Below are 27,673 nucleotides of genomic sequence, written 5' to 3'. Positions count from 1 at the left end.
TTAAACAACTTACAGGATCCAAAACAGCATGGTTTTACTGCAGGGAGATCATGCCAAACAAGTCTCATTGACTTTTTTGACTCCGTGACCAAAATACTAGATGAAGGGGGGGCTGTAGATGTGGCATATCTAGACTTTAGTAAGGCATTTGACACTGTCCCACATCGCAGGCTGCTAAACAAACTTGAAAGTGTGGGATTGGATTATAAAACAATTAAATGGATAAGAACCTGGTTGCAGGATAGGAAACAGACAGTTGTAGTAAATGGAGTGCATTCTATGGAGGGACATGTTACCAGTGGAGTACCCCAGGGATCTGTACTTGGACCAGTGCTCTTTAATATCTTTGTTAGTGACATTGCAAATGGTATTGAAGGGAAAGTATGCCTTTTTGCAGATGACACAAAGATATGCAACAGAGTAGACACACCAGAAGGGGTAAATCAAATGACTGATGATCTAAGTAAACTTGAGAATTGGTCAAGAGAATGGCAACTACAGTTTAATGCTAAAAAAGGCAAAATTATGCACTTGGGACTCAAAAACCCAAAGGCTCAATATAGTATCAAGGGTACTATAATGGAAACTACTGAGGAAGAAAGAGATCTAGGAGTCACTATTTCAAGTGACTTAAAGGCAGGAAGGCAATGTAACAAAGCAATGAGGAAGGCTAGTCAGATGCTTGGTTGCATAGAGAGAGGAATCAGTAGCAGAAAAAAAGACGTAATAATGCCACTTTATAGGTCATTGGTACGACCTCATCTGGAATACTGTGTCCAGTTCTGGAGACCATATCTGCAGAAGGATATAAATATATTGGAGAGTGTACAAAGAAGGGCAACTAAAATGGTTCATGGCCTACATCACAAAACTTACCTGGATAGACTAAAAGATCTTAACATGTATAGTTTGGAGCAGAGAAGGGAAAGGGGGGACATGATAGAAATCTTCAAATATATCAAGGGTTTTAACATAGTACAGGTGGGAAATTTTCTTCAAAGGAAAACAAGTAATAAAACACGAGGACATGCACTGAAACTGGAGGGAGGTAGGTTCAGGGGAAATGTTAGAAAGAATTACTTCACAGAAAAGGTAGTGGATAAGTGGAATAGCCTCCCATCAGAGGTGGTAGAGGCTAAGACAGTAGAACAATTTAAACATGCTTGGGATAGGCATATGAATATCCTTAAAAAGAAATAAGGATTAAAAAGGGTTGAGTTTACCTGAAGGGTAAAAAAAGGGGCAGACTAGATGGGCCAAATGGTTCTTATCTGCCGTCAAATTCTATGTTTCTATGTTTCTATATTTGCCAGAAATAATTTCTGTATTGTACATTCAATACATTCACTGTTCTTTAAACAATAGATCCAAATAGGGGTCTAAATTATATACAAATTACAAGAGTAGAGGTCTGTTTTGTTTTTTACTCATCAGAAATAGGTACATCTAGTGAGTGGTAGGTCCAGGTTCAAAAATATGTTCTGGGCCATCCTCCTCAGCTTCACAGGGAGAGGCAGTGGGTTACAGGGGAGAGGCTGTGGTTGATGGAGGACAACACTACCCATACTCCAATGCACAGATATAGAAATCACAGGGTGGAGCCCCAAGTACAAGCATATTTCCCTTACCTTCATAGTTTCCACCATTATAGTAGCCACCACTGCCCTGAGCTTTATCTTGACATCCACCCCTGGCCTGCACACATAAGTGGGCTTTTCATTTTATTTTGGGGAAAGTCCTAAGAAAATCTCTGAAAATGTCAAAATACTGTACACTGTTTATTGCTCATTTTCCATCTATTGCAGTAACAATGCAAATGGAAAGGGTTTGTACAGAAATATGGCAACCTGCGGGGAATAAACAAAGTGGAATGATAAGCCAACTTCTTCACAGGGCACAAGGCATTGGTGAGAACGCACCTGGAATATTGTGTTCCGTTCTGGGCATCTTAAAAAGGACATAAATTAATTGGAACAGGTACAGAGAAGGGCGACTAAGCTAGTCAAAAAGTCTTGAATCACTGGAATACAAAGATAGGTTAACCAGGCTGAATATGTTTTCACTGGAGAAACAGAGGTTGAGAGGTGATATGATTAGTATGTTCAAATACAGGATTGGGAATCATATGGAACTGGGACATGATTTGTTCACTAACAGGCAGTGGAGTAACTTGAAATGTTGCACCCCCCCAGTCAAAAATCTTTCTGGCGCCCCCCCTCCAAGGCTTTGTTGATCATTGCTAGGGGTTACAATGACATGCTTGTTGCTAGGGGTTTCGGCTGTAGGTTAGGTGGAGATTCGACTGCAAGATGGTAGGTGTGGCACAGCCTGCCTCCCACCTCCTTCTTCCCTCCCCCTCTCGCCTGCCTCTGGCAAGCCAGCGGGAGATAGAAGCCGGTCACAGGCTAGGGCATCCACCTCCTTCCTGCCTCCCTTTGGGGGAGATTCTCTAAGAATCTCCGCCCCCCTTCACATTTATAATTATCGCATATGTTGAAACATATGCGATAATTAAGGCAAAGGACAGCTCTTGCGTTAAGAGCTGTCCTTTGCGGTGAGAGTCGCCGGGTCCCAGCAGGTCCCGGCGGCTCCCCCCTCCCTCACACACCCGGCGCTGCTGCGCCGGGCTCTCCTCCTCCCTGCACCCGGAAGAGGATCAGTGCAGAGAGGAGGTCACAGGTCCGGGCAGCACATCTCTGTGCTGCCCGGAAACAGGTGAGGGGGGAGGAGGCGATGCGGGGTGGCAGGGGGTCGGCGCAGGGCGGCGGAGGGTTGCGGTAGAAGCCCATTGCCTTCTATAGGGCATCGACAGATTTTTCTGGCGATGCCCCCCGCCACGGTAACCCGGCGGGGGATGCTTACAGCATCCCAAAATGCAGATGTTACTTGTGCAGAGAGAGTTAGATTTGGGTGGGGTTTTACTTCAAAGTGAGATCTATATTGCAGTGTAAAAATAAAGCAGCCAGTATTTACCCTGCACAGAAACAAAATAACCCAACCAAATCTCAGCCAATCAGAGAACGGCCGGTCATTTGACAGGTATTTTAAAAATCTAATAGCCGCCACTGCGCGCACCGTCCCTGCTGCTGCTATTTGTTATCACATGCCCGGCCAGGTCAGCCAGCAGCACTCGCCGCACCCGGCACCACGTCCCCTCCCGACTCCTGCAGCGTTGCTGATATATATGAACATCACCGCCCCGGCCAGGTCAGCACTCCCCAGCGCTCAGGGACCCGCTGCCCGCCCCACTGCTCCCCCTGTGTCTGCATGTATATGCCTGTCAGGTGGGCAGGCACATGCATACAGGGAGGTTGGACGTGATCGTATGTACTGACCGTCCGACCTCCCTGATCCGGTCCGATGCGCACGGGACTGCGCATCGGATCGGATCAGATATCACACACCTGCGATTTTGGGCCGATTTCACCCCATTATCGGCACGAAGTGCCGAAATCGGATGAAATCGGCCCAAAATCGGATAGTGTAAGGGGGCCTTTACATACAGGATATGGTAGCTAGGTCGACACTGAGAAGGTTGACATACATTAGGTTGACAGGGTCGAAAGGTCGACACAGGCATTAGGTCAACAATGGGAAGGTCAACAGTCAAAAGGTCAGAATGAGTTTTTCACTCCCCCCCCCCGCCCAAAACAGGCATTATTTCATACCCTACCATCCATTAGCGCATGGAGGGTGGACATAATAGCGTTCGAGCCAAACGCAGCAAGGCACCGCGCCCAAAGCATGGTGAGCGCAGCGGTACACTGATACGGTGTCCATGTCAACTTACGACCAAATTCGGGACAAAATAACATGAAAAACTCATGTCGACCTTTTGACAGTTGACCTTCCAATTGTCGACCTAATGCTTGTGTCGGCCCTCTGACCCTGTCCACCTTAGCCAAGTCGACCTATTTCATATGTTGACCTAAGTCCTGTCGAACTAATGTATGTCAACCTTCATAGTATCATAGTGTCGCCCCTATGACCCATACCCCTATATATGGTATAGTACCTCCCAACTGTCCCATTTTCGATGGGACAGTGATGTCCTGCTGTCACATCCCCGGCAGCAGCTTTACCGCGCTGGAGTCCAGGCTCCCACATCACGTATGTTGGAAGGTAAGCAGTAAACAGTATGTATGTGTACATAAAATGAACATATATATATATAAACCACAGATGTTTACATTTTTATGATCTTGCTTAATATACATGTTTCAACCCATATGTGCACATAATTCAGCACATTAAATTGTCAAAATGGAAAATGATGATTTCTGCCCCATTCCGACATTCCAGGCATGTACTAACACATAAGGAACCCTTGATTAGACAATCATTTCTTTGTCACAATAAAAAACTGAATTTGATAATAATTCAAAGACATATATAGTTTAACATAATTACATTTTGGATGTAATTGTGCTACTTTTGCCTTAAAACATACATTTATATTGGCATACGGTCAACAAGGGGATGGTCGACATGCATTGAGTGGATCACTGAAGGTCGACATGCATGAAGGTCAACATGTCTGAAGGTTGACATGGGGTTGGGGACGACAGGGATATTAGGTCGACATAAGCATTAGGTCAACATGGGCTAGGTCAAAAAATCAAAAGGTCGACATGGGGTTTTTCACTTTTTTGAGCTGACACGTGCCGACAGGTAATATTTCATGCCCTACCATCCACTAGGGCCTGGTGGGAGAATAAAATAGTGTGCCCAAAGCATGGCGAGCACAGGGAGCCATGTGAGGGGACGCAGTGCACTTTTTAAGTGTCCATGTCGATTGTGTTGACATTCGGGATAAAAGGGGAAAAACCTCATGTCAACCTTTTGACTGTCGACCTTGCCTATGTCAACCTAATGCTTGTGTCGACCTAATGACCCTATCACAAGAAAAACACAGCTTGATGTTCTGCGCCACCCTAAGGTTGCAGCCCAGAATGCACACCGGGTTACCTACCCCAAAAGCACAATTTCTACCAAAAATGTGTGATCAAGAGGGCGCTACCAGACAGCGGTGACCAATATCAGGGTTTTCTCCAAGTGTTAGCTTTTTTTTTTTCCACAAATATCAACAAATATTTTTAATGGTCCTGGTTCCTATTATGTATGTGTATACAGGACACATTTTGCGCAGACAAAGGAATCTGACTACATAGTTGTTCATACAGAATAAATATTCAGAGCATATGCCAACATGTTCATGTTGCAGAACAATAGAGATAGGATTTTGTAATTGTACATTAGAATAATAACAGATGCTGGGAACTGTAGCCAATATAAAGTGTAATATAAATGTTACAATATAATTTGCCAAAGCTATATAAAAATAATTATACAGTATAACACATGGCATATGACATATGTTTCACAACATTATAGGTTTGGTGTTATAAGTGATGATTAATACCTAAAATTTTATATGTAAGTGACACAGCATTGGAAAGGTAATGGTATTGGGATTGTTTCACAAGGATGGGCCTGATTCAGCTTGGTCCACAAAAGCAGAATCTTTCTCAAATGGGCAAAACCATGGGAATGATTCAGGTTCATACTTCCTTTTCAGAATTTGGCCTACGGTCCGATAGTGTGAGTCTGCGTGTGCGTATTGGCAAAAATACACATGTGCAGACCCGATGTGCCTTTGGCGACTATCACAGTTGCCGAGTTTGATCGCAGAAAGCAGGATGGGTAGTGAACGGGTAGTGGGGACTGTCGCATGCGGATGCCCAGCGTTTCTTGGGTGTGGTTACAAAAGACTGACTTTTATCTGCGAGTGGGCAAAAATCGTTCGATGGTCGGCAACCATACTTTTGCCTGCTAGCGCGGGCATTCGGTCGGCGGTGGGGGGGCGGGAATTCACTCCCCCGGCAAACAGCGTTTACACATTTGCTATACAAAAGAATGCTGCTTAGTGAGTGGGTCTGTGAGTTGGTATATGATCATTTGGTCTACAGCAAGTTAGTCGACAATCGTTAGGTTGACACCATTAGGTCGACATGGGAATAGGTCGATATGGTTCTAGGTCGACATGGCTTAAGGTCGACAGGTCATTAGGTTGACACAAGCATTAGGTCGACATGGTCTAGGTCGACAGTCAATAGGTCGACATGGGGGTTTTGACAGTTTTTTGACCCGACACATGCCGACAGGCGGTATTTCATGCCCTACCATCCACTAGGGCATGTGGCAGAATAAAATAACGGGCCAAGTGTAGCGAGGTGACGCAGTGAACTTGAACCAGTGTCCATGTCGACTGTGTTGACATTCAGGTAACAAAAACAGTGAAAAATCCCATGTCCACCTAGACCATATCGACCGAATGCTTGTGTCGACCTAATAATCTGTCGACCTAAAGCCATGTTGACCTAGAACCATGTCGACCTAGAACCATGTTGACCTAATGGTGTTGACCTAATTACTGTCAACCAACTTGCTGTAGACCAAATGATCCCATTCCACACATTTGCGCTACGAACTATATGCATGCAAAGTTGTTAAAAAATCACTCGGCTTGTGTGCATGTAACCCTTTGCAATAAGCATGTAACCTCTGTCAATGAGCAAGTAACCCCCGGTCAAAGAGCATGTAACCCCTGGCATTTAACCCTGGTAACTGAGCCCATGTCAACAAGCATGTAACCCTTGGTAATGAGCATGTAACCCCTGGCAACAAGCATGTAATTCTTGGCAATGAGCAAGAAACCCTTGGCAAGCCCAGATCTGAAAGGGATCTACAGTATACATCCAAGCTATAAGGGCGCATTTTTCAATATAGAGCAATGCGATTACATCACATTGTGGTGTCGAGCTATACCGCCGGGATGTATCATTATAAGGGCGCAGGGACAGGGCTCCGAAAGGAGCCCTTCCCTGCGAAGCCCTGACCCGGAGGCCCTGCACATGCGCGGTAATGCGCTGACCCCCCCCGCAACCCCGCTGACCGCACTGCCGCTTGGGCAGTGCTATGTGTAGCCATAGGCTACAATGGGCTATTGCCAACCCAGAATGGCGATATCCCAGGGGTGCGATGCCGGGCTGCCCGATGTTGATACATCGGGCAGCTTCGCATCCCCCATAGAAACCTATCGGGGATGCGGCCGGTGGCGCTGCAAGGGAGATCGCAGCAGGGATTGTAGATATAATACATTTAGGTGATACTTAATATTTGCGGTTAACCCCCAAAAACGGGTGTTTTCTCTGATTTAGCCGCAAATATTACTTGATAAATGTGCCCCATAGTCCTTTATTACCATGTAATTTGGAAATTCTCCAGATGAGTATTTAGTACTGTCCATAGGTTCATGGGTTTGATTTTCACCATGGGGTTTTTATATTCACCCTGTGCTTGCCTTGGTTTTCTCTGACATTCCAAAATAGGCTCTCCCTCCCCTGCCTCCCCTGACTGCACATCCCTGGTCTAGTAAAATTAACAATGCAAAACACACATAATTGATTGATGGACACTTCTTTTAATGGAATACAGTTCTAAAAAGCAAAAGTCTGGTAAAAGGTATTGCTGGCAATTGCTGGCATTGCTAGCGGCAGGGAGCTGTTCTTAAGGTTGAGTGGGCACAACATTAGGGGTGCCTGCGAACCCCTAACACTCAATGTGCGCACACCTATGGCGCTATATAAATAACTAGTAATAATTAAATATTTAATGCATTTTCTGGTTAGCAGCTGGGTTATGCATGTCCAGACTTTAAAAACATAAGCAAATATTTTTAATGCAAATTAAAAAATAAATGTAAAATTTGCATTTAATTTTTTTCCCTACTTCTAAAAAAGAATAGAAATTGCAGATAAACAAGTAAAATAGGCATGGGAGACACCCAATTTTTCCTGAGATTTTGGGCCTCTTTTGAAATTCAGGTTGTTCTGTGTTTCTTTAACCTCTAGGAGGAGTGCTTACAATACAAGTAAACCTCTCCCCAGAACTTTACATTCCTGTGCTGTGATATGAGATGCTTGGAATGTGGGGGATTCAACTCTAAAAACAACTTTTAACTAACTAAATCAAAGGATTTGCAAGAGATTTATTAGGTCATGCAGACCTTTGTCCTGTTTGGGAAGAGGGAGGGAGATGTGTCCTCTGTAAAACAGATACAGACACAAGTAAGGTCTTTTTATCTCTCAGTGGCAGATTTACCTACCAACTGTCCCAATTTTCGCAGAACCGTACAGTTTTTTCAGACTATCCCGCTTACCATTGGCGGCTGGCAGTGTCCTATAAGAGCAGTGTTGAATAGATGATGTACGCATGTGCTCATCATCTATTCATGGGAGGCAGAGGGGCTGGGGACATGGCCAGCAGCTCACACAGTACTGGCCAAGCCCCCACAGTGGCAAAAGGGCGTGGCTTGGTGATCATGGACATTACACAAACCCACACCCCTTTTGGGCCCAGTCTTTCTGATGGATGTCTCTCATTGTACTGTCTGTATCCATGAAGGCTGATGAGGAGTGTAGTGTATGCCCACTTAGGGAGAGCATTTTGCATGTTCTTGCATAGCACATGTTTCAGAACAATTGTATGAAGATGGGGCGATGCACAGTCCTTCACATTTCAGTCAGGGCCGGATTAAGCTTTTGGGGGAGCCCGGGTCACCATAGACAGGGGGGGCCCTCTCCCTCTTGTCATTACTGTCCCACCAACATGCACGGGAGAATATTACACTGTCAATACACAGAGTAAAGGTAGTATAAATAAATAAAAGTTCAGAGTCGCTAAAATAACAGATAAAAGCAAGTGACAATATTAGTAGCAAAGCCTTGCGACCGATTTTTTAATTGTACAGGAATGTCTTAAAACCCCCGAAAATCGGGTCCCATCGCATGCCTTAAGTTAAGGCATGCAATTAAAAAATCGGGCGCCCAGATATTACACAAGTACCAAATAATAATATATATTTTTTAAATACATGCCAGGAACAGGGGGGCCTAAATAGAGGGGGGTAACTGACCCCCCTAAGCCCCCCTTAATCCGGACCTGATTTCAGTCATATATCCACTTGCGATGGAATGGTCATAATTGTACTGTAACAAGGTGTGCTTATGTAGGCAGTTTAGTAAGAAAGTGTCAACACAAGTACAGGTTATACAGAGTTTGAAGGAAGAGTAAATACTGAATGCCTGTTATGTCAGGGGCGAGTGCATGCTGCTGGTGCTGTTGGCAGGGCCAGATTAACAATGGGGTGGAGGGAGCTGCATCTCCAGGCTGCCACATAAAAATAGGCCCATTACCATGACAGCATGATGATCACCAGACAGACCCCGGCTGGACACATAATTGGTCATAAATCATAAGTCTTAAAATTGCATTTTTATTTTCCATGCAATAATGCAGTTTTTGTACTTTAATAATGGGGGTATAATTATGGGAGACTTTAAAAGTAGGCAATCCTGGTTTGGACAGGCCCTTCTCACATCAGTCTTATTCATACTTACACAGTGCATACAGAAAGTACCTTGTAACTTGCAGATTATTGCTGCTTAAAAATCCAGTATACAGGAAAATAGAAGAATGTATAGCAATTAATTAGGTCAGGCTTGCCTACCCTCGCTGAATGGCCGCATTTCGCATAATTTAAGCCCGCGAATCACAGCGTTTCCTGGCATGGGGGGGGGGAGTGATGTCAGCCTTGCCCCCGCCCCCTGACGTGTTGCCTCTCCAGGCTTCTCCCGGAGAGGTGAAATCCAAAGTAGGCAAGTATGAATTAGGTTAGCACTGTCCCAGGGTGGGGCAGTTGGGAGTCCCCTTTAGCAGAGCAGTGATAAATAGCAGGGCCGCTAAGAGAGGGGGTGGGGGGAGCGGGTTCTAATTACACGGGCCCTCCCTTCCCCCTCCGCCACTCCCAGGCAGCAGCAGCACACACATACAGAATTTGCTGTGCTGACAGCAGGCTCAGCTTGACGTCTCACCTACATGTTGTAGGTTTGTGCTGCTGCTGCTGAGGGCGGGGATGACAATATCACTCCCCCCTCGACTTTATCCCAGCAATAAACATTTTGGGGGCGTGGCCTAATTGTGCGATGTGGTCACGCCTCCCCCAATTAGGCCACACTTCCAAAATTTTACCAGGGCCCTGCATACCTCTCGGCAGCCCTGGTGAATGGACAATGTGCGCATTTCCACAGCATCTATTTATGGGAGACAGAGGGGTTGGGGGCATGCTAGCAGCTCACAGAGCGCTGGGCATGCCCCACACAGTGATGGCAAATGTGGGCGGGCAGTGGCGTAACTAGATATTTGCAGGCTCCATATCAAAAGTTTTTAAGGGCCCCTTTGTACTACACAATTGTGAAAAATGTATATAACACATGTAAACCTGACAGTGAAGACACAGTTCTGGGCTCCATAGCAGCTGTTCCCCCTGCACCTATGGTAGTTACGCCCTTGGGTGTGGGGGTCACTATAATTGCCATAAAGACACCTCTTTGGCCAGGCCATGTCCACTTATTGGGAGAACTTGCATTCTGCTCACGAGACATCCGGACTTTGCCTTTGAAAATGTTGTGAGGTACAGTATGTATAAGGGGATGCGGTCATTTGGTCTACAGCATAGGTCGACATAGGAAAAGGTCGACATGGTTTTAGGTCAAAGGTCATTAGTTCGACAGGCCGTTAGTTCGACAGGTCGTTAGTTCGACATGTCATTAGTTCGATAGTGTCTAGGTCGACAGTCAAAAGGTCGACATGGGGTTTTTCATAATTTTTTGAGTGGACATGTGCTGACATACGGTATTTCATGCCCTACCATCCACTAGGGTGAGGTGGGAGAATAAAATAGTGTACCCGACGCATAGCAAGGGGATGCAGAGCACTTTAAACTGTGTCCATGTCGACTGTGTTGACATTCAGGTAAAAAAAACAATGTAAAACCCCATGTCGACATTTTGACTGTTAACCTAGACATTGTCGAACTAATGACCTGTCGAACTAATGACCTTTTGACCTATAACCATGTCGACCTTTTCCCATGTCGACCTAGACCCATGTCAACCTTTTCCCGTGTCAACCTATAGATTGTCAACCATCATGCTGTAGACCAAATGACCGCAACCCTGTATAAGTAGAGATGTATAAAGGACATCAACCAGCAACCAGTCAGATTCTAGCTATTATTTATCAAGTACATTCTATAAAATGATAGTTGGAACTTGATTACTATGAACAACTTCTCCATCTGTCCACTTTAGAAGGTTTGCATCTAGCCATAAGGCGAAATACAATAAACTGCTTTACATCCAAAGTCTATGATCTCAATATTTCTAAAGGCAAAACCAGCATTTAAAAAAAAAAAATAGCATTTTAAATCCTGCATTAAATTTGCAGTAACACTGTCACTTGCTGCAGCCCGCCGCCTGTTACATTTGGCCTATAAGCGGGGGTAGACTCTGCTACGATATAGCAACATCCAGTTAGCAGGAGTTGAACTATGAAATAACTTTTGTGTAAACATAGTTACTCCACCCTCTACATATAAAATTACTTTTTACAGCTGTAGTTGACCTTTAAAATGGCAATATATACCCACTCCTAGAAAGAAATCCTCCATTTAATAATCATTGTAAAGGGAACTGAGAGGAATTGTAGAATGTGTCCTTTATTATACAATTTTAACTTTAAGTTACCTATTAACAGTTGCAGAAACAGTCACCTGATCTGCTGGTATAGCTGAAGCCCACTGTCTGTGCTTCATTACTATGTTTATCGCCTTCTTACATTTTTCACATAAAGGTGGTTTAAAGAATGCCCTCCTTTCACACGTCTTATTAAACTTAGCGTGTCCGTGCGACATTCCTATACATATTTAGCAGTCAAAACACAAAATCAGTTAAAACTGGTTTCGACACTTCTGTTTCACCAAGTTCATCATCAGTTTTGGGGGAAGAAAGTGTTTCCTAATTGTCGACCTGTTTCAGGGTGTGTGTATGTGTGTGTATACAGTATGTGTATGTAGTCTACATATATGTGTGTGTGTGTTTGTATGTGTCTGCTGTAGTGTATGGACATTATGGGTGAGATTTAATAGGATGAGAGATTCAGAAAGTGAGAGATTTGGTAAGAAATCTCCAGTTTTTTTAAAGCGGCAATCATTTACACATCTTACCAAATCTCTCACTTTCTGAATCTCTCATCCTATTAAATCTCACCCTATGTGTGTATAAGTGTGTGTGTGTGTGTGTGTGTGTGTGTGTGTGTGGGGGGGGGGGGGGTATTTGCCATTCTAAAGCTTTTTTTGTATCCACACACAACTCATACGATACAATATGGAAACATCCACACCTGCTAGTTGGGACTGATTTTGTGCTTTTATTGAAACATTTACACTCCATATATATCTATATTATGGAATCTTACATCACAGTTCTCAGGGCCGTCTAGTAGAATACAATATTATTTCCTAAACAACATTTTCCATTGCCCTAAGACTTACATTTTCTATTGAATTATGTGTGAAAGGCTTCCATCAACAGATACGCCTGGAGAAGATTTACTGGCAGAGCACAAAAGAAAGTATATACTGTATGCTACAGACATTGGCTTATCTATGTGCAGGGTGTGTGGTGAACAAGAGGCCCTGGGTCCAGGGAGGGGCGCCACATTCAGCAAACCACTGAGGAAATGTTGCTGCAGCCAGATTTAACACTGCTATGTAGCATACCTCCCAACTTTTCATCCCTTGAAAGAGGGACAGTCAGTGTGCACGGCATAGATGCACTCTGAAATTTCGGGGTACGTGGCCTAGCTGGAAAGGGGCATGTCTTATACTTGCGGCGCTGCCACAAGGCCACGCCCCATTTTCACTGCTGTGGGGACATGCCCCCAGCCCCTCCGGCTACAGCTTTTAATCAGTTGTGACAGGGAGGACTCCCAACTGCCCCCCCCCCCCCCCCCACCACGGGACACTGCCAACCCAGGGAGGGACGCGGGGACGTCCCAAAAAACCGAGACAGTCCCACGTAGGCGGGACAGTTGGGAGGTATGTATGTAGGGAAGTCTCCAGGTAAATAGAGGGGTCACCATGTTGAGATTTGCAGTCTGGAACAAGGCCAGGGAGTACTGTGCTGCAGAGGGGGTGAGGGTGGGTACACACGAAACCTGCACTCTTAAAGCTGCAGGTATGCAGTTTTGTGTTATTACTGCTTAACTGTTTTTAATGCACATTACATGTATTTACTGCTATTATTGTTTTATATTGTGAAGTCAGTAGGTACTCCTCATAAGATGTCATATAAATAGAACAAGATAAAAAAAGGATCACACCTAGGGGTGCCACCTTTGTGTTGAGAGATTCCTGGACATTGGCCCACCCCTTGGCCTGCCCACAGCCTGCCCCTTGACCCGCCCACAGCCCCGCCCCTTAACCTGCCTTATGTTTTTTTTTTATCCCTTGCTTCAATTCTATTTTGGATTTTGCACACCGTAATGCCCCTTACATGTTCCGTCACACACCATGATGCCCCTTACACGTTACATCACACACCGTAATGCCCCTTACACGTTCTGTCACACACTATGATTCCCCCAATGTATTTATTTTTCCTTCCCCTCCTATTTTTTCCCCATATATAGGATTATTGCCAGATATTATTTTACTATCCAGGGACAGATGTTCTGCGGAGTAAGGAGGTTGCAGCGCAACGAAAGGTTTTGTCAAAGTCTGTGGATGTAGAGGCTTAAGGAAACATTCTAAAGCAATTAAAGGCAACGTTATACATTTTGGGGGCCACAAACAAGTAATTTTGGCAAGCTCAGAGTCTTGGAAACGTGCAGTCACACTTACAGTGCACTCACTAGGCCAGCGGGCAGCGGGGGAGGAGCTGATGACTTGAGCCTGAGCCTATCCAATCCGCGTGACGTGCGGCCACACAGACGGGACCACACTGGATGAATTGATGCAGAAAACTAAAGGTGCCCATACACTAGTAAGATTTATCTTCAGATCGAGCTGGTTGGAAGCAAAACATGGTTATAGATGAGTGAAAGTTTGGCAGTTTTCCAGCATTTCCAAGCAAATGGTCAACTGTCATTTACGCTCATCCATTAACAGGTTTTTGTTCCAACCAGACAGATCTGCAGATAAATCTGCGTGTGTATGGCCACCTTTAGAATCACGACTGCGCCCGTCGGCAGTTCCGCATCCAGTGCAAAGAATGAATGAGCGTGACACGCGCAAGCGCCGCCCGCTTCAGCCAGGTACACAGGCTAGTCATTCTCAGCCTGCTAACCTTCCCCCTCATGCCCGATGAGCTTCCCGCCGTGACCCGCAATGTGTACACAGCAGCCAGCAGGCAGGGCAGCGGAGGCAGTAGGAGGTTGTGGAGGAGTAGGAGGTTGTGGAGGCTTTTCCAGTCACCGGGAATCCGGGTGACTGGAAAAGCCTCCTGGAGGGTTGCCACCCAATCCTGGAGAATCCCGGAAATCGAGGAGAGGCAACCCTAATCACACCCCTATTTGTAGAATGGTTAATGTTAATGTCGTCAGCCTCCCTTCCATGCCCCTATCCTATTGTATAATAAAAGTAATGCCAAGACACATAAATTATTATACAGGGGGAGCAGCCTGTGGTTTCATGGCATTATTATTATTATTATTATTATTATTATTATTATTAATATTATTATTATTATTATTATTATTATTATTATACAGGGGAGCAGCCTGTGGTGTCATGGCATAATGCCATGACACCACAGGCTGCTCCCCCTGTATAATAATTTGTGTCATGGCATTACTATTATTATATTATACAGGGGGAGCAGCCTGTGGTCTCATGGCATTATTATTATACAGGGGGAGCGGCCTGTGGTGTCATGGCATTATGCCATGACACCACAGGCTGCTCCCCCTGTATAAAAATAATAATGCCATGACACCACAGGCTGCTCCCCCTGTATAATCTAAAAGTAATGCCACGACACCACAGGCTGCTTCCCCTGTATAATATAATAAAAGTAATGCCATGACACATAAATTATTATACAAGGGGAGCAGCCTGTGGTGTCATGGCATTATTATTATTATACAGGGGGAGCAGCCTGTGGTGTCATGGCATTACTTTTATATTATACAGGGGGAGCAGCATGTGGTGTCATGGCATTATTATTATACAGGGGGAGCAGCATGTGGTGTCATGGCATTATTATTATACAGGGGGAGCAGCCTGTGGTGTTATGGCATTATGCCATGACACCACAGGCTGCTCCCCCTGTATAATAAAAATAATGCAATGACACCACAGGCTGCTCTCCCTGTATAATATAAAAGTAATGCCATGACACAACAGGCGGCTCCCCCTGTATAATATAATAATAGTTATGCCATGACACAAATTATTATACAGTGGGAGCAGCTTGTGGTGTCATGGCATTATTATTATTATTATTATTATTATTATTATTATTATACAGGGGGACACCTCAGGACGCCTCAGTGAGTTTGATTCTCACTTACTGAATTTTTCTTGCTGCAGCCACAGATCAGTCCTCTGACTCGTCCAGACTCCAGCGTGCGTGCCTGCTTGCTTCCTTTCTCTGCAGACGCGTGGATGGGAGGCGTCATTGTCACGACGTCCACACCCAGCGTCTGTAAGTGCCGGGTGATCAGAGGGAACAGGCTGCCGGCCCGGGCTCTCCTCCACCTCCACCGACCCACCGACCATCACACCCGCAATGTTGCCTGTCACTGCCACAATGATGACCAACATGCTGGGGGCAAGCCCAGCACCCAGGTAGGCTGCTGGACTTCCCCCAGCCTTCGTGAGCCCCCAGCCTCCGTCCATGAGGTGAATGGATGCCACACACAGGCATCCATTCACCTCTGCTGCTGTCTGCATAGTACTGCAGACAGCAGCAGAGGCTGTACGCAGCACCTGCCCAACCTCCGGACTGACCTCAGGGCGCTGTGGGGCTCCCTGATTGGAGGAAATGGGTCCCTGGGTCGGATGACCCAGGTTACCCATTTACATGGCCCCTGACGCCGGGGAAGCCCTGTGTCCAACACCCTGAACATTTGCCGGGTCGGACATCGGGTAACAGGACTTTGCCCTTTTACACCAAGCCCCGGCCCGGACTGGAGCGGGAATAATCAGGGTCGCGGCTCTAGTGTAAAAGGGGTATTAGTAGCCAACGTACCAGTTAGGAGTGGTCTCTTATTTTTGATTGATCAGTCTGTGAGGCTGGGCTTCTAGTCCACTGCTCCACTTCATGGACTTGCATACTTGTAGCATTGCCAACTGAATTTTTTATGTCCTCGACATAAATGGGCCTTTAATGTGAAATATTGAGATATATCATGCAAGGAGAATGGCAAATCATAGAGACCACAATTCAAGCCATAAGTTAGAGTTATATAGACCTATATGCTGTGGATGAGATGCCTGCAAGTCTGCCTAGGTCAGGGTTGCCAACCCTCCCGGAAAGGCCAGTCGGGTCCCGGAAATCGGGTCCCCCTCCCGGCCCCCCGGAAAGGGGGGCAACCTTCCCGCATTTCCATCCATCACCCGGGACCCCTCACCCGGCGGGGGGGTGGTCCGCGGTTGCGTCATTTTAGCCCCGTCCCCCGCAGTGCAATGACTGAAATACCGACATTGCACTGCCAGGGGCGGGGCTAAAATGACGAGTTTGCTATAGCCACACTCCCAATAGAGCAGCCCGTCCGTTGCTCCGCCCCCGAACCACCCCTTTCCCCTCCTGGCGATGGCCACACCCCCCCCTACTGCAGTGAGCTGGCTGCCCTCTCCCGGAGTGGGCAGCATAGAGGTCGGCAAGTATGGTCTAGGTGATCCCCAAATTCTGCAGGAGGCATGCTTTATTCGGCCTACCACCTGCAGTAGCGCACGCAGGTGGTAGGCCGAATAAACCCCCCAGGAGTTTAAGGGCCCTAGGCTGAAAGCTGAGGGTCCCCTCTTTCCATGGGTATAAGAATTTTAAAAATCGGCCCTTGAGAACCGGAGATATCTGACTTCAAAGCAGTGGTCCCCATCCAAGCCTGTTAATTGCTCTTCCCAGTCACATATTTCAGGTTCTGTCTGACATATTGTTTTTCTGAGGGTATAATTTCAAAAGCTGGGACTTTCCCCCTTTGATGGACCTTAGGAGCTTGTCTCTACTCTGCCCAGGGGATGCAGTTAAGATCCCGGCGGTCGGGATCCCGGCGTTCAGAATCCCGACGCCGGATTCCCGACCGCCGAAATGCCGACACTTTCTCCCTCCTGGGGTGTCCACGACACCCCTGGAGGGAGAATAAAATAGCGTGCCGAGTGTAGCGAGGCACCGGGCCCGCTGCGTGGCGAGCGCAGCGAGCCCACAAGGGGGGGCGATCCACGTCCCCCCCTTGTCGGCATTTCGGCTGTCGGGATTCCGGCGTCGGGATTCTGAACGTCGGGATCCCGACCGCCGGGATTCAATACTGAATCCCTGCCCAGAACCAGAGATATCAGCCTTCCAGCAGCTGGTTACTGCTCCAGCTCCACACACCTGGTATGTAGTTTTATATACTCGTTGGCAGATTGCTCTGCCTCCTGAACTCTGATCCCCTAGTCTCCAGTACCATTTGGTAGGTGGAATTCTGTAGTTTTTAATTCCAGTAAAATCTAAGAAATCTATTTCCGGGAACTGGAGATATCTGCAATCAAGAAAGCTGCAAGCAAGCAAGCCACCAGAAAATTATGAATAATAAGCCCACTCCACTATATATATATATATATATATATATATATATATATATATATATATATATATATATTTTTTTATTATTATTATTATTTATATACATTTGGTCTATCTATAATACTTTAACTGACCCGGCTTTGCTCTGCTCCTCTGGAAACCCCCTTCTGAAAATCCTGCGTTTGCCCCTGACCTGATCTGATCGTTACAGGCAGTAATGGTAACCATTACACCATCTGTGCTGCCGTAACTTAAATTCTTGTTAAATTAATCATTCCTGTGCGGTGAGGAATATAGAACGTAAACTCCATTGAGGCAGAAACTGATGTTATCAAATACTCTCTGTAAAAGGTGAATACTGTGCTTTATAAACTATTAATAATAATAAGAAGAAACTTATAAAAGTTGCTCATGCAAGTTTAAGTTCCCCTCTACTTTTTTTTGTTTAATAACCAAATCTGTCCAATGAAAGCGTTAACAATGCTGAGCCAAACACGGTCTGTCAAATACATTGCTAAATAAGGAATGCTGACATGCCCTCCCCTGTGTCTTTTTGGCAGTGAGATCTGACCCACAGTGAGAGGGAATTAAGCAATGCTCCCAGACAAAGACACACAGACACACATTTTATCTTGGCTGGGTCCTGTTGTGACATTATAGGGTAAGAGTGAAGAGAATGATTAACCAAGTTAATGCTGATACGCACACAAAGGAGATATTTGACCATGAACTCAGCCCACATGATAGCCTGGCATAAAACACTGAAAACTGAATACCAAAGCTCTGTATTGTAGTAGCAGGCCACAGTTAATACCTCTAACCTTAATTACAGTAACTGCCAAATCATAAGGGTGTTCTGCTGAGGTGTGCTGCTGGGCATATGTTAAACAAACACTAGTACAAGGCTCCAAGTTGTGTTGTAGGGAAAGTAGCTGCCTACCCTCCTGCATTCTGCAGGAGACTCCCTGAAATAAGAGCAATCTCCCTCTCTCCCTCATTAGTCTAGCAATCTCCCACATTTCACCTAGCCCGCATTACACTGTTATATTTTTGGGTAACATTTTTTGGACTCCACAAAAGACTGGCGTTGCAACCACTGTGGACAGTGCAGGTTATATATTGGTTCACTTTAAAACCTTACAGGATCAGGAAACCCTTGCTGCTTTTTTAATGCTGATATTTTAGGTATTATCGATATTAGATGTTATTTCAATGAATCTATTTTTACCTAAATTGATTCACCCGCTCTATCATTTAAGCGCTGCTTTATTTTTGTGTTTTCTTGTACCCTCGGGGGACTGACCATCCCCCACATAGCAGCTGCTTTTAAGGAAGCCACTTGTGGTTCTAGCGCTCTGGTTTTTTCAACCAAGTGTTGCAGTTACCTCTTTCTCTTTGACATAAAATGTGGATGCCTGCATCTAGCTACAGATTATTACATTCCTCCCAACTGTCCTGCTTTTCACCGAATCCTCCCTTTTTGGGATGGTACTGCGACCCGCCTGAGGCCTGTGGTATCCCGCGATGGGGGGGTTCAGTTGGGAGACTGAGTTCGACAGCTGTGCGGGAGGCAAGCTGAACTCTGAGATTTTTTTTTAAAGGGGCAGTCATTTACAAGGCAAAAAACCCTCTGAATTCGGCCTGTATCCAGGACGGACATGGAACTCGGATGATATTACATTTGTCTAATTGTGTCAATATGGCATTTATTTGCTGTCAACACCATTTGGGAACAAGCTACACTAGATGTTTATGTTTGTGTTTTCACGTGTTCCGACATCTGGATATTTATTATTATTTGTGTAAGCACCATGTAGGATGTTGTATGAGAGACAGTGCAGTAGATTTACTGTGATGCAGTGTCTAGGTCAGTAGGTGGACATCAAAAGGTCGGAATGCACTAGCTCGACATTGACAAAAAGTCAACATGCTATACGTCGATATTTTAGGTCGATATTTATGAAAGATCGACACAAGCACAAGGTTGACATGGCAATGGTCAAAATTTAAAATTTAAAAAGTTCAACACAATTTTTCATGATTCTTTTGTACTTTTCCATGGACTATGATTTTGAGTGGCAAAGCGAGCAAAGCTCCCTATGCATAGGTACACGCTACACCCCAGGTGTCGACATTGACACAAAAACGCAGAAATTCATGTCAACTTTTTGCTTATGAAGACCTTTTCCATGTCACCCTATAGCTTTTGTTTACTTTTGTTTACTTAATGTCAACCTAGAGCACGTCAACCTTTTGATGTGACCTATTGACTGTTGACCTAGGCACTGTAGACTTTTTCATCCACACCTTATACTAACATACTGTATTCTAACCTTAAGGTGCCCACACACTAGAATGATTTTTTGGCCGATTGGCCGATTTCCAATAAAACGGCCGATATATCGTCCGATGTTTACCGATAATCGGTCGAAAATCAGCCGATTTCGGTCCGATGCATGCTCCCGTGAATCTTTTGCTAAATCTTCTGATCTTACGTGCTGCATCAAAGATCAGAAGATTTAACGCACACGGAAAAGAAAAATCTTTGGTAAAGATGTGCGCTTGCCTGAAATCTCTTGTCCAGGACAGGCAAAAGATTTGAAGGATAATTTATGCGCACATCTTACGATCACAGATCTTTCTAGTGTGTGGGCACCTTAAGTCAGAGTGTCTGCTGCAGTCCAGCTTGCAAGACCAAGTAAACAATGCTTTGCAGTGCAATGCAGAAAAAAATAGCACCGTCCTGGCCACACAGCAATACAGTATGTGCTGAATTGAGAACAGTTGCTGCTGCTGCTACTGCCAGGTTACAGGGCCCCACTGGCCCCTCCATCAGTCTGGTCCCTCCATCAGTCCTCCCCCCCTTCATGCCACTGCACATGGACCTGAAATTATCAGGTGTTAATTATAAAATTTGGACCATGGCCTTGTAATATTTGGGCTTAATTCACTACCTTATGCTAGAAAGGGGGCTGCCGCTGGCTGCGATGCCGGCACCCCTCTGCCACCACCACCGCTTCTTCTGGTCCCTGCCGCAGCATTCCCAGAGCCTGTACAGTGGCGTATTTTACCTCGGGGGCTGCAGTTCTGCATCCTATAGGTAAAAACCGCAACTAATTCAGACCTGTTCGCTAGGCTGCGTATGGCCCCCTGACTGGCTCCATTGCGCACCCCTAGTTGCATATGTACGCTCATACTGCATTACAGTAAGTGAAAACAGTTGTTGTCCTTGACTGACACTTTTTCATCACAGACTAGACTGTCATGATTGACGCTCATCTGAGTAGATATAAAATGAACAAAGAAATGTTTTGTGAGTCACTTACTCGAACAAGCCGATCAATATTTCTATATTCGTTACATACTATCTCTGTGTAAATATTTGTGATAGGCTGTAAATTTACAGCTAGTGATAAGTGTTTGTGTGGAATAGGATTATCACACCATTCACCAGCGTACTGTCTATAAGAAAACTGGACACTAATATGTAAGGTAAAATTGGGAAAAATGGGAATCATGCTTTGGGCGAGATGTACTAAGCCCTGAAAAGTAATAAAATGTGATAAGTCACCAACCAATCAGCTTCTACCTGACATTTTTCAAACACAGCCTGGGAGATGGCAGGTAGGAGCTGATTGGCTGGTGGTTTATCACTCTCCATGTTATCACTTTTCAAGCTTAGTACATGCGGCCCTTTGTGAGGTAAGAACATACAGTAGCATGGTCATTTGAGTATAGAAAGTACAGAAATAGGTTAAGGGTGATAATAAATTAGCTGCTGAAATTTACCACAGCTACTTAATCCCCTGGGCACTATTCAATTAGCCCCCAATGCAGGGGCGGATTAAGGTCTGTGGGGGCCCTGGACAACAAAATGTGGTGGCCCGCACAGACACCCCCTCCCCCAGGCTGGTACCTGGGCAGCGCAGGCGGGTCCCCCCAATGCAGCGATCTGAGCAGTCAGTGCCGGGGTCCCTGACTGCCCAGACCAGTCTGCAGGGACCCCCTGCCCACCTGCGCTGCCAAAGCATGGGGCAACAGGAGCCCAACCCCTGTCACCCCGTGCTTAATCCGTCACGGAAAGAGAAAAAAAATGAAGTGGAGTGAGAGAAGGGTGGTCACGGAGAGAGGTTTCATGGAGAAGATTGAATGAGAGAAAGTGAGGAGGGAGAAATGAGAGGTGCGAGAGAGGGGGATGAGAAAGAGAGAGAATGTCAGGGAGGTAAAGAGAGCAGAACAAGAGTTTCGGGAGGAGAGACCGGAAGAGAGAGAATAAAAGAGAGGGTGTCAGGGAGAAAAAGGGGGAGAAAAAGGGGTGTCAGGGAAAGAGAGAGTGAGAACGAGAGCAGGAGAGAGGGAAAGTGTCAGCGAAAGAGAGAATGAGACAGAGAGTGAGAGACAGTAAAAGGTAGAGAGAAAGAAGGGAGGAGGCTGAGAGGATGGATAGAGAGAAAAATTATAGAGGAGGTGGTACAGTAAGTGAGAGAAGGGGGGCTGAGTAAGGGGAGGGGAGGGAGAGCAAAAGTTTGAAAGGTTGACAGGCATCACTTTTTACCCCTCCTAATTCCCTCCAAATGAATGTTGGTCACCTGCTCCCCTCCCCCTTCCTGCTCAACCGCTCCACATCCCGGCACTTCTCTCCTGCACACAGCGTCGCAGCCTCTGGCGCCTCGCTCCTACCCCTGCTGTCACCTGCTGCCACCACTGTTATAATGTAACTGTTAGTGCTGGTCACCTGTTCCTTAAAGCGCCATCCTCCTGCTCCCAGCCACACCAATCTCCTGCTCCCCCCGGTGCTGGTCCTCTGCTCTCGGCCATGCCAGACAGTCTTCCGCACCGCCTCGCACTGGTCTCCTGCTCCTGACAGTGCCACCCACCTGCTTGCAGCCACACCAATCTCCCACACCACCCAGCGCTGGTCTCCTGCTCAGTGCTCACATTGCCGCAGCCTCTGGCCTCTTGCTTCTAGCACTGCTGGTTACCTACTGCCCTGCGTATGCTACACTTGTTGGTGCTGGTCGGGTACCCTGCTTTACCCAGCGCCGTTTCCCTGCCCCTATCCATTTCAGTGTATTGATCCCCAGAGCTGGTCTCCTTTTCTCAGCACTGCTACTTCTTGATCTTTCCTCCTACAGCCTCCGGTCATCTGGCGCTGCCTTTTCCCTGCTCCACCTCTAAATGGGGGATAAGTAGCGGTGCAGCACTATTTTAAAAACAATCTAAAAGGTGCAGGGGATTGCTCTGGGGCCCACCAAGCCTCCGGGCCCCATAGGAGCTGCATCCCCTGAACCCTCTATAGTTACGCCACTGCTACTGCTGCAAGGTAAGGAAAGAGTGCTGTCGTGTTCACTGTTTAGTGGGTTCTGTGGTTTTTCTGCCTGATCCTCCCATGTAACAAACACAAACACAACCCTTTCTGGAATCAATATCTTGCCTGGCTGGTTTATCTGCTAATTAAACAGGTGCTAGTAACTGTAAGTAAACATATTTCGGGCTGTTGGATGTGATGATGAACTTCATATTACAGGTCACAAATTGAAGCGTTTCAGCAGAATTTCATTTTAAAAATAGATTTAGTAATAACCCATTCACACCAGCCTAAATTCCCGGGTTGAGTCCGGGAACAACCTGGTACTACCTCTGGTGTGAAAGGTACCCAAGACAAAAAGCTAATTTGCAGGCAATCCAACTCTGCTAGGTAGCAGAGTTACTCCCGGGTCCTTCCCGGACTACTGGCTGGTGTGAAAGGTGCGGGGACATGTCCCTGCTTCCCGTGTTGCCTCTGCTGATGTCATCTAACGCTGATTTGCTAGCAGGGCAACTTCCTGTTGTGCTGGATGCTCACAGACACGCCCAGAGGCAGCAAACAGCGTGCAGGGAGATACAGCGTGCACGTGCTGTGGGCAAATTGTGTTTAAGTGCATTTTAACCCCTGCAAGTTGGGCAAAAGTGGGTTTTAACCCCTGCAAGTGTGGCTGCCATGCCATGTCTTGGACAAACGAAGAGGTGAGGGAGCTGTTAGCCATCAGAGGGGAAGAGGAGATCCGGGGCCAGATTACAGGCACTGTGAAGGATGCCCAGATATACCACAACATTGCCAAGGCCCTGGCATCACAGGTCTTCATCCACAGCCAACAGCAAGTGGTGAACAAGCTGAAGGGGCTGAAGAAGCAATTCAACCACGTACATGACCGCAATCGTAATAAGAGCGGGCTTGAAAGGCAAGATTGGATCTTTTACGAGCTGTGTTCAGCATGTTTTGGCAACACTGCGCTGAGTGACCCCATCAGCCTGTCATCCTCCAGCTCAGCTAATCTCTCATCAGTGGTTGATGAAGACAATCAGTCAATGGACAGTACCCAATCTGTGCCAACATCACCTGGGCCAACATCAACTGGGCCAACATCACCGATACTAGTCTCAGATGACACCGATTTAAACTCCTCCGTTAACCATGCAGATGACAGCCTAACCATCCAAGAGAGTGATGTGCCCGCAACACCCAAAGCGACACTGCAGAAAGCTCTCCTTGTGATGCGCACCAATAGTAAGTATTTATCCTTGCTTTAATGTCCTAAGTATTTGCATTCCAATACACAGTAATGTTGCACTATACACCACCATAACCGTCCTCTGCAAAGTTTGGTGTCGCAGAGTGTATCAAGTGTAGGTGGGAGTAGGCCACAAACACATATGAACACACCACTGCTTTTTCTTATGCCTTTTTCTCCTTCTTTTACTCCCCTTGCAGTATATACAGTTCCACCGCGGAAGCGCAAAGCCACCAAAGTAGTGCTCGCAGCACGGGAAATGACCAGGGTGCTCTGTGAAGAACTGCGCGACATGGACAACAACATGCAGTGACAGGAGGATGCCCGGCAACTCCGTTTCATCGAGGCGGAAAGAGAGCTGCAGCAGACCTTGATAACGCAGATAATGGGACACCAAGAGCGCATCTTGCACAGCTACCAAGACCGTCAATTCCAGTTCCTGGAAGACATCCTGCCTCGCTTTGTGGGTAACAACATGCTCCCAGCTAACCAAGGCCCTATTGCCCCTGAGCATAGCTACCCCCCATATTCAAGAGGTCCATACTATGACCCTCCTAACCCGCCACCATCCTCACCTGAATACCCTATATACAGACAATTGCAATAGGGATTTTCACATTGTTTGCCTGTCTTAGTGCACGTTTCCTATTTAGGGGGGGTTAAGGTGGGTTTTGTGTTTGATGTGCACTTGATCTTTTTTTATGCCTGTGTACAGTCCAGGCAATTGCAATCGCCAATGTTTGGCTTTCTACTACAGTTTTAAATTTTTGGCCTTTTGTAAGGTCCTAATGTTTATGGGGCGGGGGATGTACGTGTTAAGTGTGTTACCCAGATTTTATACTTTTGCGCCTACAAATAGGCAACGTTTTACACTTTATATGCCTGTTCATGTTATTTGCAAAAACTTTTAATTTGCAAAAAGTAAAGCAAAGCCTGAAACACTACAAATGGTTTCTTTATGTTATTAACAGTAACTACTCATAGCATCTTATTTAGGTGGTTACAAATAGTTTCCCTAATAAGTTTGGCACTAGAACAATGTTGCCCCTCATCAGCCGTCAAATCCCCAATACAGTGTGGCACTTCAGGGTCCTGCACAGTCCACTCCTCTAGGAAATGTTCCTTCTGCATCTCACATAAGTTGTGAAGGATACAGCAGGCCCCGACTACATGTGGCATGAACTTCAGGTCCACGTCGTTCCTCTTCATGAGGCAGTGCCGACGTCCTTTTAGGCGTCCAAAGCCATTCTCCACCACCATCCTTGCCGAACTGAGAGTGTGGGTATATGCCACTTGAATGGGAGACAGCTGCACACGCTGCGTGTACCCCTTCATTAGCCAGGGCCACAAAGGGTAGGCTGCATCCCCGATAATGTGGACTGGAATGTCCACACCATGCACAGTCTTGGATTTCTGCAAAGAAATGCAAGAGTATGAGTATCATTTTAATAGAATGCTGAAACAGGTCTGGGATGTAAAGGCATAGATATATTTAATTATTATTTACCTCTCTGGGAAAAAGCCATCCTCCCTGCTTGTCCTCCGCAATCTTATATAAGTCCGAGTTGGCAAGAACACGAGCGTCATGTGCTCGCCCAGGCCACCCAATAAAAACATCAGTGAAGCTACAAGAAAGTTTAGAACAATTTTTAGAACAATGGAGGGTACACTGCATTTAAAAAAGACCATGAAAATTATGCTTACCAGTATTTATGGTCGACCACAGCCTGTAACACGATGGAATGCCATCCTTTCTGGTTATAATAATCTGCAGGGTTGTCACGGGGGGGTAATGATGGGGATATGGGTCACATCGATGGCACCTGCACACTGGGGGTACCCACGTCGCAAAAAAACATGGATGGTGTCATCTAGGTGATGTCCTTGTGGCAAACAGATGAATTTTTTATATAATTTATCCAGAATAGCCTTCGTCACCTGGTGCACAATTATGCAGACAGTGGAGATACCAACCCCGAACAAACAGGAAATTGTGCGGTACTCTCCTTGCGTAGCATACCACCACAGTCCAATCGCGAGTCTCCTCCTTGCTGGAATAGCTGACCGGTAGTGGGTGGTCTGCAACATAAGTGCAGGGTGAGTAGGCCCAGCAAGTAGTCAAATGTACCATGTGACATGCGAAAGTGGGCCATCCACTGCTCATCCTGAAAAGCCTCCACAGCAGGGGCGAATTTAGGGTTCAGGCCGCCCCTAGGCACAACATTTTTGTGCCACCCCCCCTATTTTAATGAAATCATATATGTATATACATTGTTATTTATATATTTCATTAAAATGTAACTGTAGCCCACCTTAATATTTTTTTAAGCACTCTGGACTGCTCACTGCACGGAGGACCCGGAGGGAGGGAGGCACTTATTAGTACAGTGATTAGAACAGTGTCTCCGTCAGTCTCTCTCCGGCTCACACACTGTGATGAGCGCAGGGAGGATCTGCGCGCCACTCAGCTCAGCTGCTGGATACACAGCAGCCAATAGACTGTGTGTGTGTGTGTGTAGAGTAGCCAATGGGCGGGAGCCAGCAGCAGTGAGCCTGAGCCATTTCCGGAGGCGCAGGGGACTGTCGGACCCAGCCACTAAGCGGTGATGTAATGTGCATGGCAGAGTGGGTGGGCAGTGGCGGGTGACAAGCGGCGCTGCCACCGACATATGATAATTCATGTCTGGGGCGGCGGCACTTGTCACTCACCGATGCCCACCCTCTCTGCCATTTAACAGAATGTCAGCCTGCATGCCGCCCTTAATTGGTGCCGCCCTGAGGCCGGTGCCTCACTGGCCTAGGCACAAATCCGGCCCTGCTCCACAGTATCCATGAAAACATCTCCATGTGGCCGGTCTCTGGCCCACATCCTTCGCTCGCTCCTGGTACTCATCCGCATAACAGAAGCCATGGTCTGCGAAATCAGGGTTCTCCTCCTGCGAGAATACTAACGTTGAGACCTGGCCCTAGCTGCCAAGAAAAGCTCTCTCCTCCTCCAGGTATAACTCTGCACAATAGAGCAGAGGGTTAGAAGCTGCATCAGGCTCTCACTTGCTGGGTCAAACAGCAGTAAAGCCCAAAATATCAGGAACACAGGCAGAGACAGTGCTACTGAATCGGCCATGATTGCTGCAATGAGGTGAGCAGGCCCACCCTCCTTCTCTCCCTCCCTCTACCCCCTCCCTCTCTCTAGTGACCTCATCTTGTGAGCCTAAAAATTCCATTTGTAATGACATTCTGATAGAAATGCAGGGTAAACCCGGGTTCATTGTGAAAGGTGCCGCCCCGGGTTGTCCCTGCTTCAAAAGCATGTGTGAATGGGTCCCAACCCGGGTATGTCCCTGCTTTTCCCGGGAACTTAATTCCCGGGTTTGTCTCTGCATTTCTGGTGTGAATGGGGTATAAGAGTGTCAGTTCCAATCTTTGTCATAC

General features: G+C 46.4%; 1 long non-coding RNA gene across 1 annotated transcript in view; it reads right to left on the bottom strand.

The window, feature by feature from the left end:
- The window catches only part of LOC146008223 (uncharacterized), a 32,837-nt gene extending 6,806 nt beyond the window's left edge, over positions 1-26,031 (bottom strand). The window contains exons 1-2 of the long non-coding RNA XR_014444481.1: positions 25,946-26,031; positions 25,749-25,866 (exon numbers count right to left, since the gene is read on the bottom strand). This is a non-coding gene — a long non-coding RNA (uncharacterized LOC146008223). The remainder of the gene's footprint in view (positions 1-25,748; positions 25,867-25,945) is intronic.
- Between the last annotated feature and the right edge of the window lie 1,642 nt (positions 26,032-27,673).

Source organism: Crinia signifera, chromosome 6, assembly GCF_055691185.1.
Source record: "Crinia signifera chromosome 6, ASM5569118v1, whole genome shotgun sequence".
Lineage (NCBI taxonomy): Eukaryota > Metazoa > Chordata > Amphibia > Anura > Myobatrachidae > Crinia > Crinia signifera.
The sequence above is the reverse complement of the archived record's forward strand: the minus strand, read 5'-3'. Positions and strand labels throughout refer to the sequence as shown.